Raw genomic sequence first — 13,409 nt, 5'->3', positions numbered from 1 at the left:
TTGTGATGGAGAGTAATTGTCGGAAACTATAGATTGAAAGTTAACATTTCAGTTCCTTCTATTTATACAAACTGAGCCCATTTCCTGAGAAAAGAATATTTTCTATCAGCAATATGTTAAACTGGAAAAACGTACAATCAAAACAGAAAAGACCGTGTAATCGAGGGGCATCTGATTCATCAGTGGGAGCACAGAATTATTTCATAAACTGACAAGATTATGGCAGGTACTTTATTGTAAACAACTATAACATGGTATTGATGAAAATAATTATTTATTTCTGAAAATTATCACAAACACGTATTGCAACATAGCATTGCAGAATTTCTTGTAACAGTGAGACCAATGACATACAAATTTTTTTTTAATTTTTTTTTAATTTTTTTTATTTACAGCATGGTAACAGGCCCTCCCGGCCCAACGAGTCCATGCCGCCCATTTTAAAACCCAATTATCCTACCCGTACCGTCTTTGCAATGTGGGAGGAAACCGAGCACCCGGAGGAAACCCACGCAGACATGGAGAGAACGTACAAGCTCCTTACAGTCAGCGACGGGAATTGAACCTGATCCGCTGGCGCTGTAATAGCTTCGCGCTAACCGCTACACTACCGTGCTGCCCCTCGATTGAGGATATATATTGAAATCAATGATGTTCTGCGAGGTCAGTGATGAAACAAGTCTGGTAAGATGGGTGATGGAAGATTGGTGAACTATGGTAAAATCAGTGTACCACGATGAAGTCAATGGTGATGATGAGATTGGTGACATACAATGAGATTGGCAACGCATTCTGAGATCACTGATTTACAATTAGAACAGCACATACGATGTGATCAGTATTGTGAAGTCAGTGACATGCACGAAGGTTGGTGATGTCGTGGTGTCAGCAACCTATAACAAAATCACCGAGGAACAGGGAGAATGGTGATGGATGGGGGATTAGTGGCATACACAGCAAAGGCAGAATAATGTTGCACAGGTTGATTAGTAAGATATGGGAAAAATGAGATGCATATGCCTGAAAATATTTGCAATGTCTCACAGTTTGCCATCTACCGTTGTATAAGGGAGGTCACTGACACTCTACTTAAAGAGAGCTGTTGCATTTTATTCCCTATTATCAAAGAACAACAGGCAGAGTGAGCATTTGGTTTGAATGAAGGCTTGCTCATGGCACAGTGCTTTCAGTTGACAGACAATACTTTGCAGTTGCCATCGAGATGTTTTGCAACTGAAAGGAAATGCACTACTGTAACATTCAGCTGGTTTGTGGTCATCCCGCCTGTATCATGCAACTGAATTCTTGATACCTTGGCAACAATCATGATGCCTTCGGCTTTTCCATCTGCATTTCAACCACCTTTGTAACCGAATAGTTACTGGGTGGCAGGGGGTCCCCACTGGTGACACGACTGTTGTGGATGGTGCCTATTCATTCATTAATAGGAACCCCACTCTAACCAGGCACTGGGGTCAGGCAGACCAGGAACCTGCTGAAACAATGATTCTTCCACAGACCACTCTGGACAAGTACTGTGGTACTTAGCAGAGGGAATTTCAGGGAAGAAAGTGTCAGCTGGTCCTGCACAATTTGTCCTCACTGGGGCTAAGCCCTTGTCACAGTAGTGTAGTGGTTAGGATAATAGACAATAGACAATAGGAGCAGAAGTAGACCATTCGGCCCTTCGAGTCTGCACCGCCATTTTGAGATCATGGCTGATCCTCAACAATCAATATCCTGTTCCTGCCTTGTCCCCATATCCCTTGATTCCCCTATCTATAAGAAACCTATCTAGCTCCTTCTTGAAAGTGCCCAGAGAATTGGCCTCCACTGCCCTCTGAGGCAGTGCATTCCACAAATTCACAACCCTCTGGGAGAAGAAGTTTTTCCTCCCCTCTGTCCTAAATGGCCTAGCTCTTATTCTTAAATCATGCCCCCTGGTCCTGGACTTCCCCAACATCTGGAACATATTTCCTGTCTCTATCTTGTCCAATCCCTTAATAATCCTGTATGTTTCAACCAGATCCCTTCTCAACCTTCTCAATTCCAGCGTGTACAATCCCAGTCTCTCCAACCTCTCAGCATAAGACAGTCCCGACATCCCCAGAATTAACCTCATAAACCTACGCTGCACGCCCTCTATAGCCAGGATATCCTTCCTTAACCCTGGAGACCAAAACTGTACACAATACTCCAGGAGTGGTCTCACCAGGGCCCTGTACAAATGCAAAAGAATCTCTTTGCTTTTGTCCTCAATTCCCCTTGTAATACAGGCCAACATTCCATTAGCCTTCATCACTGCCTGCTGCACTTGCTCATTCACTTTCAGTGACTGATGAACAAGGACTCCTAGATCCCTTTGTATTTCCCCCTTACCTAACCCCACACCATTCAGATAATAATCCGCCTCCTGTTCCTGCTCCCAAAGTGGATAACCTCACACTTTATCCAATAAAAAAAATAAAAAAAAAAATAAAAAAAAAAAAAAAAAAAAAAAAAAAATTAACTTCATCTGCCAAGTATCTGCCCACTTACCCAACCTATCCAAATCACCTTGAATTCTCCTAACTTCCTCTTCACATGTCACACTGCCACCCAACTTTGTATCATCAGCAAACTTGCTAATGTTATTCACAATGCCTTCATCTAAATCATCAACATAGATCGTAAACAGCTGCAGTCCCAGCACCGAGCCCCGTGGCACCCCTCTAGTCACGGCCTGCCATTCTGAGAAACATCCATTCACCCCTACCCTTTGTTTCCTATCCGCCAACCAGTTTTCTATCCATGTTAATACCCGCCCCCCAATTCCATGAGCCCTAATTTTACCCACCAATCTCCTGTGCGGCACTTTATCAAATGCCTTCTGAAAGTCGAGGTATACAACATCCACTGAATCTCCCTCATCTATTTTCGTGGTTACACTCTCAAAAAACTCCAGTAGATTAGTCAAGCATGATTTGCTCTTAGTAAATCCATGTTGACTCGACCCAATCCTATCATTGCTATCCAAATATGCCGTTATTTCATCCTTAATAATGGACTCTAGCATCTTCCCCACCACAGATGTCAGGCTAACTGGACAATAGTTCCCCGTTTTCTCCCTCCCTCCTTTCTTAAAAAGTGGGATAACATTAGCCATTCTCCGATGCTCAGGAACTGACCCTGAATCTAAGGAACATCGGAAAATGATCACCAATGCATCCACAATTTCTAGAGCCACCTCCTTTAGTACCCTGGGATGCAGAACATCTGGACCTGGGGATTTGTCAGTCTTCAGCCCCATTAGACTACCCATCACCATTTCTTTCCTAATGTCAATCCACTTCAGTTCCTCTGTCACCCTCTGCCTTTTGTCCATCCTTACCTCTGGGAGATTTCTTACGTCTTCCCCCGTGAAGTCAGATCCAAAGTACTTATTAAATTCGACTGCCATCTCCCTGTTTCCTGTAATAATTTCACCCGATTCGGTCTTCAAGGGCCCAACATTGTTCCTAACTAACTTCTTTCCCTTCACATACCTAAAAAAGCTTTTGTTATCCTCCTTAATATTCCTGGCTAGCTTGCCTTCGTACCTCATTTTTTCTTCCCGAATTACCTTTTTAGTTAAATTCTGCTGCACCTTAAAAATTTCCCAATCTTCTATCTTCTCACTCAGCTTGGCTCTGCCATACTTGTTCCTTTTTAACACAATGCTATCTCTGACTGCCTTTGTCAGCCACGGTGGCCCCTTTCCCCTCTTTGAGTCTTTCCTTCTCTGGGGAATAAACTGATCCTGCACCTTGTGCATTATTCCCGGGAATACCTGCCATTGCTCTTCCACTGACAATTCTGCTAGGATGCCACCCAGTCAACTTTAGCCAGCTCCTCCCTCATGGCTCCATAGTCTCCTTTGTTCAACTGCAAAATTGACCCTTCTGATTTGCCCTTTTCCCTCTCCAATTGCAGATAAAAACTTATCATGTTATGGTCACTACCTCCCAACGTCTCCTTTACTTCGAGTTCTCTTATCAAATCCTGCTCATTACACAGCACTAAATCCAGAATAGCCCCCTCCCTGGTCGGCTCTCGTACCAGCTGCTCCAAGAATGCATCCCGGAGGCACTCTATAAACTCCCTTTCCTGGGGTCCAGTACCAGCCTGATTTTCCCAGTCCACTTGCACATTGAAATCCCCCATAACTACTGTGACATTACCCTTGCCACATGCCAACATTAACTCACTATTCAGCTTGCACCCAATATCCATGCCACCGTTCAGAGGCCTGTAGATAACACCCATTAGGGTCTTTTTGCCCTTACAGTTCCTCAGTTCTATCCACACTGACTCTACTTCTCCTGATTCAATGTCCCCCCTTGCAAGGGACTGAATCTCATTCCTCACCAACAGGGCCACCCCACCCCCTCTGCCCACCTTCCTGTCCTTACGATAGCATGTATACCCTTGAAAATTCATTTCCCAGGTCTGATCTCCCTGCAGCCATGTCTCCGTTATCCCAACAACATCATACTTACCCATTCGTATCTGAGCCTCAAGCTCGCCTACCTTATTCCTGACACTCCGTGCATTCAGATATAGGATTTTTAACCCATTTCTCCTCTCTCCATTCGTATTAATGTTCCGAAATTGTGTAGTTCCTATCTGTCCTCTACCTTTTATCTCGCTATCCTCTCTCTCATTCTGGATCCCCTCCCCCTGCAAATTTAGTTTAAACCCCCCCGAGCAGCATTAGCAAACCTTCCTGCAAGAATGTCAGTACCCCTCCAGTTCAGGTGTAAACCGTCCCGTTGGAACAGATCCCATCTTCCCTGGAACAAATCCCAATTATCCATAAACCTGAAGCCCTCCCTCTCGCACCATCCCCTCAGCCACGTATTAATCTGCCTAATCTTCCTATTCCTCTCCTCACTCGCATGTGGCACAGGTAGCAATCCTGAGATTGTTACCCTGGATGTCCTGCCCCTCAACTTAGCACCTAACTCCCTGAACTCCTTACGCAGGACCTCCTCTCTTTTCCTGCCTACATGGATCACAACATCTGGGTTCACGCCCTCCCTCCTGAGAATAACCTGAACCCGATCTGAGATATCCCGGACCCTGGCACCAGGGAGGCAACAGACCATCTAGAATTCCCGATCATCCCCACAGAATATCCCATCTATCCCCCTGACTATAGAATTCCCTATCACTACCGCTCTCCTCTCTTCCTTCTTCCCCTTCTGAGTTGAGGGTCCACTCTCAGTGCCAGAGACCAGACCTCCGCAACTAGTTCCTGGTAGGTCATCCCCATCAACAGTATCCAGAGCGGTATACCTATTATTGATGGGGACAGCCACAGGGGTGCTCTGCTCTCTCTGCCTGCTCCCCTTCCCTCTCCTGACAGTTACCCACTTACTCTCCTCCTGTCTTATCGGTGTGTCTATCTCCCAATAACTCTTATCTATCTCTGCCTCCGCCTCCCGAATGATCCGTGGTTCGTCCAGCTGCTGCTCCAATTCCCTAACTCGGTCTACTAGGAGCTGCAGCTGGACACACCTTTTACAGGTGTGGTCATCAGGGACAACTGTGCTGACCCTGACCTCCCACATACCGCATACGGAACACATCACTGCTCTAACTGTCTCCCCCATATCCTGCTCCCAGATTAGTTACAACAAATCAAGATAAAAAGTACCCACCAGACCTTACCTTATATCTCAGCAGCACGTACTCAGGCTTACCCTTAGCGAAGTCCCTGTGCGCCGAAGCCCCTTGTGCCAAAGCCCGACCACTCTGCTTCCCTCTCACTCCGCTGCCCGCTACGACGCTGCCGCTCTAGAGGCTGTTTGCCTTTAAAGCTGCCCGCCCTGCGCCTGCGCAGTCCAGCCCCCCCACTCAAGCACTTAAAAACTTTTACAACCCTACTAAAAGCACCTTAAAACAACAAACTAACCCTAGTAAATTACACCCCTCTTAAAAACTAAGCTCTACACTTAAAACCCACTAAAAAAGATAAAAGAAACACGAAAAGATAAAAGAAACTGTAACACTATTACAGAGCCAGCAACCCTGGTTCAATTCCAGCCGCTGTCTGTAAGGAGTTTGTACGTTCTCCCCGTGTCTGCGTGGGTTTCCTCCGGGTGTCCCGGCTTCCTCCCACATTCCAAAGATGCACGGGTAGGAAGTTGTGGGCATGCTGTGTTGTCACCGGAAGCGTGGCGACACTTGCGGGCTGCCCTCAGAACACTCTATGCAAAAGGTGCATTTCACTGTGTGTTTCGATGTACATGTGACTAATAAAGATATCTTATCTTATCATCAGCTATATAGCAAGCAAGTGTTCAAGAGGAACTACGTAAGGAGAAAGGGAAAAGGAATGAGGAGGAGGAAGAGGATAGGAGATGATAACTTAGACAACCCTTCCCAGCTCAATGTCTTTATGAATTAATTTAATTCCCAACATTTATGGGTTCTCTGTCCTTCTGCTCCAGTGTAGTGCCTACCCCAGTGGCTAGAGTATGGCTAGTGGAAACCTGCTGGCTTTCACAGGAGTAAGCTGTGGATGACCTCATAGGACAACTTCAAGAAGCTCTAAGCCTTGAAGACCTTACTTCAGACCATATGCTCCTGGCATGGACGGCTGCAGGCTGGGCTAGTTGTTGATGGGTAAGAGAAAAGGTATTGAAGACTGCCAATGGTGTGAGCATGAATACTGCAGGTTCATGATCCATGGAGCTTCTGCCCTGCAACAGTCCTATTAACTTGTTGGAGGACAGATATCCAAGTAGTTGCACAAGCTTCTTTTGAACACTAGTATGCACAGTGATAATGGCAGCAATCTCAGCTGACCAAGCTTCTACTTCACATCCACAATGTAAGGTTTCTGCCTTAGTTGCAATGGTCCTTCATCATCATAGGGTCCAAATCCTAGAGCTCCCTACCAACAACAACTTGGGAGTATCTTCACCAGAAGCACTACAGCCACATGAGAAGGCAGCTCAACACCAACTTCTCCAGAAAAATTAAGGATGGTTAATAAACGTTGGCCTTGTCAGTGACATCCAGATCCTGAAAAATGCATAAATTAATGAAAAATGGGAGCTGAGCCAAGGGCCATCAGATGCTGCCTCTGGCTGGAGAGTCTTCAAGGACACTGATGCAGTTACTCAATTTCATGCTAGAAAGGATGGCGACTCAAAGCCACGTGCAAGCCTGGTGCCAGACTTCACGCACTCAGGTGATACACCATTCATTGTACATACCCACTGGCTTTCTGCAGTCTGCCCCTCAGATGCTGTGCTGAATCCCTGCTGCAGAACTCACTAGTTACCTCACCTTGCAGGAACTGGCACCTTTAGGGCCTTTACCCCACCTTTGGGTGCCTAACAACTCAGCAAATACCGATCCCCCTCAAACTCTTTCGATCCCTTCCCATGAGCTTAATGTATTCTATGCACGTTTTGAACAGCAGGAGATTGGAATGTTAACACCCGCCCCAACAGCCTCCAATGCATCTGAACCCACAGTCACCACTGTGGAAGTCAGATCAGTCTTCTGGAGAGTGAACCTGGGGAAAGCATTTGGCCCAAATGGTGTCCTTGACCCTGTCCTCAGATCCTGTGCTGATCAGCTGGGGGGGGCATTTGCAGACATTTTTAATCTCTCCCTGCTTCAATCTGAGGCTCCCACTTGCTTTAAGAAGACCATTATCATCCTGGTACCTAAGAAAAACAAGGTAACATGCCTCAATGACTACTGACCGGTGGCTCTGATATCTACCATAATGAAGTGCTTCAAGAGGCTGAACATGGCATTATCTCCAGCCTCCCAGATAACCTCGACCCACTGCAATTCACCTACTGCCGAAACAGGTCCACAGCAGACACCATCTCCCTGGTCTTACACTCAGTTCTGGAGCATTGAAACTGTAGAGACACCTACATTAGACTATTGTTTATTGACTACAGCTCCGCCTTCAGTACTATAATTCCAAGCCAACTCATCAACAAACTTCGAGACCTGGGACTCAACACCTCCCTCTGTAACTGGATCCTTGACTTTCTGACCAACAGACCACAGTCTGTGAGGATAAGGTAGCAATATCTCCAGCACGGTTTTTCTCAACACTGGTGCCCCACAAGGCTGCGTCCTCAGTCCCCTACTCTATGACATACTCGCGACTGCATGGCAAGATTCTGCTCTAACTCCATCTATAAGTTTGCAGATGATATCACCGTAGTGGACTGTATCTCAAATAATGATGATGAGGGCTGGTCATTGACTTCAGGAAAGGGGACAGTGTTCATGCACCTGTCTACATTAATGGTGCTGAGGTCGAGACGGTTGAGAACTTCAAGTTCCTAGGAGTGAAGATTACCAATAGCCTGTCCTGGTCAAACCACGTAGATGCCTTAGCCTCCTTCCCCAGGAGGCTAAAGAAATTTGGCATGTCCCCTTTGACATTCACCAATTTTTATCGATGCACCATAGAAAGCATCCTATCCAGATGCATCATGGCTTGGTATGGCAACTGCTCTGCCCAAAACTGCAAGAAACTACAGAGAGTTGTGGACACAGCTCAGCACATCATGGAAATCAGCCTCCCCACCATGGATTCTGTCTAAACTTCTCACTGCCTCAGTAAAGCAGCCAGCATTATCAAAGACCCCAACCACCCGGGACATTCCCTCTTCTCCCCTCTCCCAAGAGGCAGAAGATACAAAAGCCTGAAAGCACGTACCACCAGGCTCAAGGACAGTTTCTATCCCACTGGCATAAGACTACTGAACGATCTCCTAGTACAATAAGATAGACTTTTGACCTGCACCTTATTGTCTGCCTGCACTGCACTTTCTCTGTAACTGTAACACTTTGGTTTTGGTATTGGTTTATTATTGTCACTTGTACCGAGGTACAGTGAAAAACTTGTCTTGCATGCCGTTTGTACAGATCAATTCATTACACAGTGCATTGAGGTAGTTCAAGGTAAAACAATACAGAATGCAGAATAAAGTGTCACAGTTACAGAGGAAGTGCAGTGCAGGTAGACAATAAAGTGCAAGGTCATAACAAGGTAGATTGTGAGGTCAAGAGTCCATCGCATCATATAAGGGAACCATTCAATAGTCTTATAACAGCAGGATAGAAGCTGGAGCCTGGTGGTACATGCTCTCAGGCTCCATTATCTTCTGCCTGTTGGGAGAGGGGAGGAGAGAGAATGTCCAGGGTGGGTGGGGTCTTTGATTATGCTGGCTGCTACACCAAGGCAGCGAGAGGTATAGACAGAATTCATGGAGGGGAGGCTGGTTTCCGTGATGTGCTGAGCAGTGTCCACAACTCTCTACATTCTGCTTTATTCTGCATTCTGTATTGTTTTACCTTGTACTACCTCAATGCACTGTGTAATGAATTGTATGCAAGACAAGTTTTTCACTGTACCTCGGTACACGTGAAAATAATAAACCAATTCCAATTCCACACCTCTACACAAAGTGCTGGTGACATTGGAGCTGGTGGATGGGAGTGTTAAATCAAGTGGCAGTGACAGTGTGTCCTCTTCACACATGTTGCACTTAGTTTAAGGAGAACAGCACAGTGGGTGGGTGGGGAGAAGCTGCAAGAGATGCTCACATCATGTGCACTTGTAAATAAGAGGGAGATTGTGAAATGAGGGTGAAGTAGGGTGTGAGGAACAGAAATGAGGATACTATAACCACTGTGCCATTGCCCACAGACTCGGTGAGGAGAACTCCAGTTATAGCCTTGTTCTGCAAGGGAGAGGCAAGGATATTAGTCAACGTCACACCTAATGTACCTGTCACAGTTGAATAACTTGCAGCATGAGGTGACCATCAAGTTCACTGCAGCAGTTCACACAACTGGGTACAGTGAAGCAAATGGATGTTAGGAGTGAAATCTGGTACAGGTAAAGAAGGTGAGGTGTATTAAGCAGCTGGTGGGATATGGTACTTCAAGGTGTATTTTCTGCCTTAGACTGGTGTGTGAGGTCAGTCGAGCTTCTACATCCTCAGGGCTTGACTCCTGACATCACTGCGACCCTACTCATTCCCTGCACACAGCATTTCTCCTACTCTAGAAACTCTCCTACCCCTGTTGTGGCATTTGTGAATGAGCTCCAGACAACACCTGACGCAGCCGCAGTGTACCTGCCTTTTCAGAGAGGCAGATTGGTTTTAAGGTAACGTAAGCTAGCATTGTGTGCTCTCCACACACAAAATTCATCCCCTTGTTGAGGCAATAAGTCAGTGAACAGTGCAGTCAAGGTTAAGGTTTGGGTTAGGATCAGGGTCAGAGTCATGGATGCTCATGGCAGTCCTGCAAATAACCCGGTAGCACTAATTTCGCATGTGGCTTGTGTTGCGAGTTACATGTCAACATTAGTCAGGTATGGTGACAAGCACAACCACTGGCAATACCCTTGTCCAATTTAACCCCTTGTGTCTAAGTGCTAAAAAGAAGCTAATGTGAAGCATTAACATTAATGGCTTAATTGATAGAAAAGAGCCACTTAGACAAAGTAGAAAGATTATTATAATGACATGCACCACAGCCACATTAGACATTTCATACGACCTTGTTATTTATTGTTCTATTCAGGAAGAAAAATGAGACCCTGTACAAATCCCAGGAGGGTACCCTTTCACATTAAGTACATTAGCAATGTAATTAAATAATCCTGACACCTGCAGCATAATTTCTATAATGTCTGATTAATGTGACAAGCTTGACATTTGGTTTAATTTAGCTGGAGAACACTGAAAGAATAAAAGGAATTAGCTCACTGAGCCGCACTTGCAAACCAAGACAAGGTTGTATTAAAAGTATGTGACAAGCTTCAATGTTACTTTGAAAAGCCACCCACTGAGTCTGAAATGAATCATCATTTAATGTAAAAGTGTCTTAGACTCTCCCTGTTAAAATCTCATACAATGCCACATCAAATCACGGTCGAGTTTATTGTCATCTGCACAAGTACGTGTGCACAGGTGCAATGAAAAACTTACTTGCAGCAGCATCACAGGCACATAAAATCATGTAAACAGCATTCACAAGAAAAACTTAAACATAAATTATACACAATTTTTACAAAAAAAGACAATTCGAACAAAAAAAACAAAGTCCATTTTAGTGCAAAGTGGTCATAATGTTGCTAAACTAGTTATTCGGGTTGTGCCAGTTGATTCAAGAACCAAATGGTTGAAGAGAAGAAACTGTTCTTGAACACATATTTCAAAGTGCTGCAAAATTGCTTAAAAGCTTGAATGATCTTGCCTAGAAATTGATCTCTGATAGGTAATGCTAATCTTGTGGCATAGTGGGAGCTGCAGCAAAGGAAGTGAGTTTCAGAAAGAGAGCAGTCACTGCCATATAGTACATATACCAGACAAGATGGACTCTCTATACAACCAGAGGCATTTTACAGCACCTTTTGTGTTCCTCTCACATCCAAATACTCATTAATAAAGCCAATAAAGTGTTTTCAAGATATTTTCGCTGTTGTAATGCAGAGAATAACGCCGTCAGTTTATGCACAGTAATGCCCGCACAAGCAACAATGTAATAATAATCAAAGAATCTGTGTTCATGCAGTTGGTTAAGGGATAATTATTGTCCCGTACACAGGAAACAACAACCTGCTCTTCTTTAGAAATGGAAGAAAATGATTGACAAGTAGTGCTGGAGAAGTTGGTGAAACTAAAAGACAGTAAAGCCCAAGAACCCACTGATCTGTCCTCGAGTTCTGAAGTAGGTGGCTGTCGAGATAGACTCTGGAATTGTTCTTGTGGTTTGAAGGGTAGTGAATGTGACCATAGAATATAAGATAAGACGCCTTTATTTATCACATGTACATCGAAACACACAGTGAAATGCATCTTTTGCGTAGAGTGTTCTGGGGCAGCCCGCAAATGTCTCCACGCTTCCAGCGCCAACATAGCATGCCCACAACTTCCTAACTGGTACGTCTTTGGAATGTGGGAGGAAACCAGAGCACCCGGAGGAAACCCATGCAGACATGGGAAGAACGTACAAACTCCTTACAGACAGCGGCCGGAATTAAAACCAGGTTGCTGGCGCTGTAATAGTGTTACGCTAACCACTACACTAACTGCTGACCTGTTAGCCTAAAGTCAGTGGTAGAGAAGTTGTTGGGATCTATAATAACAGAATAGCTTGAAAAGAATAAAAGGATTGAACAGTCAGCATAGATTTATGAAGGATAGTCATTTTGGTTTGGTTTGGTTTGGTTTATTATTGTCACTTGTACTGAGGTACAGTGAAAAGTTTGTCTTATAAACCAATTGCACAGGTCAATTCATTACACAGTGCAGTTACATTGAGTCAGTACAGAGTGCATTGATGTAGTACAGGTAAAAGCAATAACAGAACAGAGTAAAGTGTCACAGCTACAGAGAAAGTGCAGTGCAATAAGGTGCGAAGTCACAAAAGGTAAATCATGAGGTCAGAGTCCATCTCATTGTATAAGGGAAACTGTCCAATAGTCTTATCACAGTGGGGTAGAAGCTGTCCTTAAGTCTGGTGGTACATGCCCTCAGGCTCCTGTATCTTCTACCTGATGGAAGAGGAGAGAAGAGAGAATGTCCAGGGTGGGTAGGGTCTTTGATTATGCTGGCTGCTTCACCAAGGCAACAAGAGGTAAAGACAGAGTCCAAGGAGGGAAGACTGGTGTCCGTGATGCTCTGGGCTGTGTCCACAACTCTCTGCAGTTTCTTGCGGTCCTGGGCAGAGCAGTTGCCGTACCAAGCCGTGATACATCCAGATAGGATGCTTTCTATGGTGCATCTGTAAAAGTTGGTGAGAGCCAAAGGGGACAAACCAGATTTCTTTAGCCTCCTGAGGAAGTAGAGGTGCTGGTGAGTTCTCTTGGCCATGGCTTCTACGTGATTTAACCAGAACAGTCTGTTGGTGATGTTCACTCCCAGGAACCTGAAGCTGTCAACCCTCTTGACCTCAGCACCATTGATGTAGACAGGTGCATGTACACCGCCCCCTTTCCTGAAGTCAATGACCAGCTCTTTTGTTTTGTTGACATTGAGGGAAAGGTTGTTGTCACGACGCCATTCCACTAAGCTTTCTACCTCCTTCCTGTACTCTGACACATCACTGTTTGAGATACGGCCTACAACGGTGGTATCATCTGCAAACTTGTAGATGGATTTAGAGCAGAATCTGGCCACACAGTCATGAGTGTATAGGGAGTAGAGTAGAGGGCTGAGGACGCAGCCTTGTGGGGCACCAGTGTTGAGAATAATCATGCCGGAGGTATTGCTGCCTATCCTCACTGATTGTTGTCTGTTTGTTAGAAAGTCAAGGATCCAGTTACAGAGGGAGGTGTTGAGTCCTAGGTCTCAGAGTTTGGTAACAAGCTTACTTGAGATTATTGTATT

This window comes from Pristis pectinata, chromosome 7 (genome assembly GCF_009764475.1).
Source record: "Pristis pectinata isolate sPriPec2 chromosome 7, sPriPec2.1.pri, whole genome shotgun sequence".
In the NCBI taxonomy this organism is placed as follows: domain Eukaryota; kingdom Metazoa; phylum Chordata; class Chondrichthyes; order Rhinopristiformes; family Pristidae; genus Pristis; species Pristis pectinata.
This window is presented reverse-complemented; position numbering follows the sequence as displayed.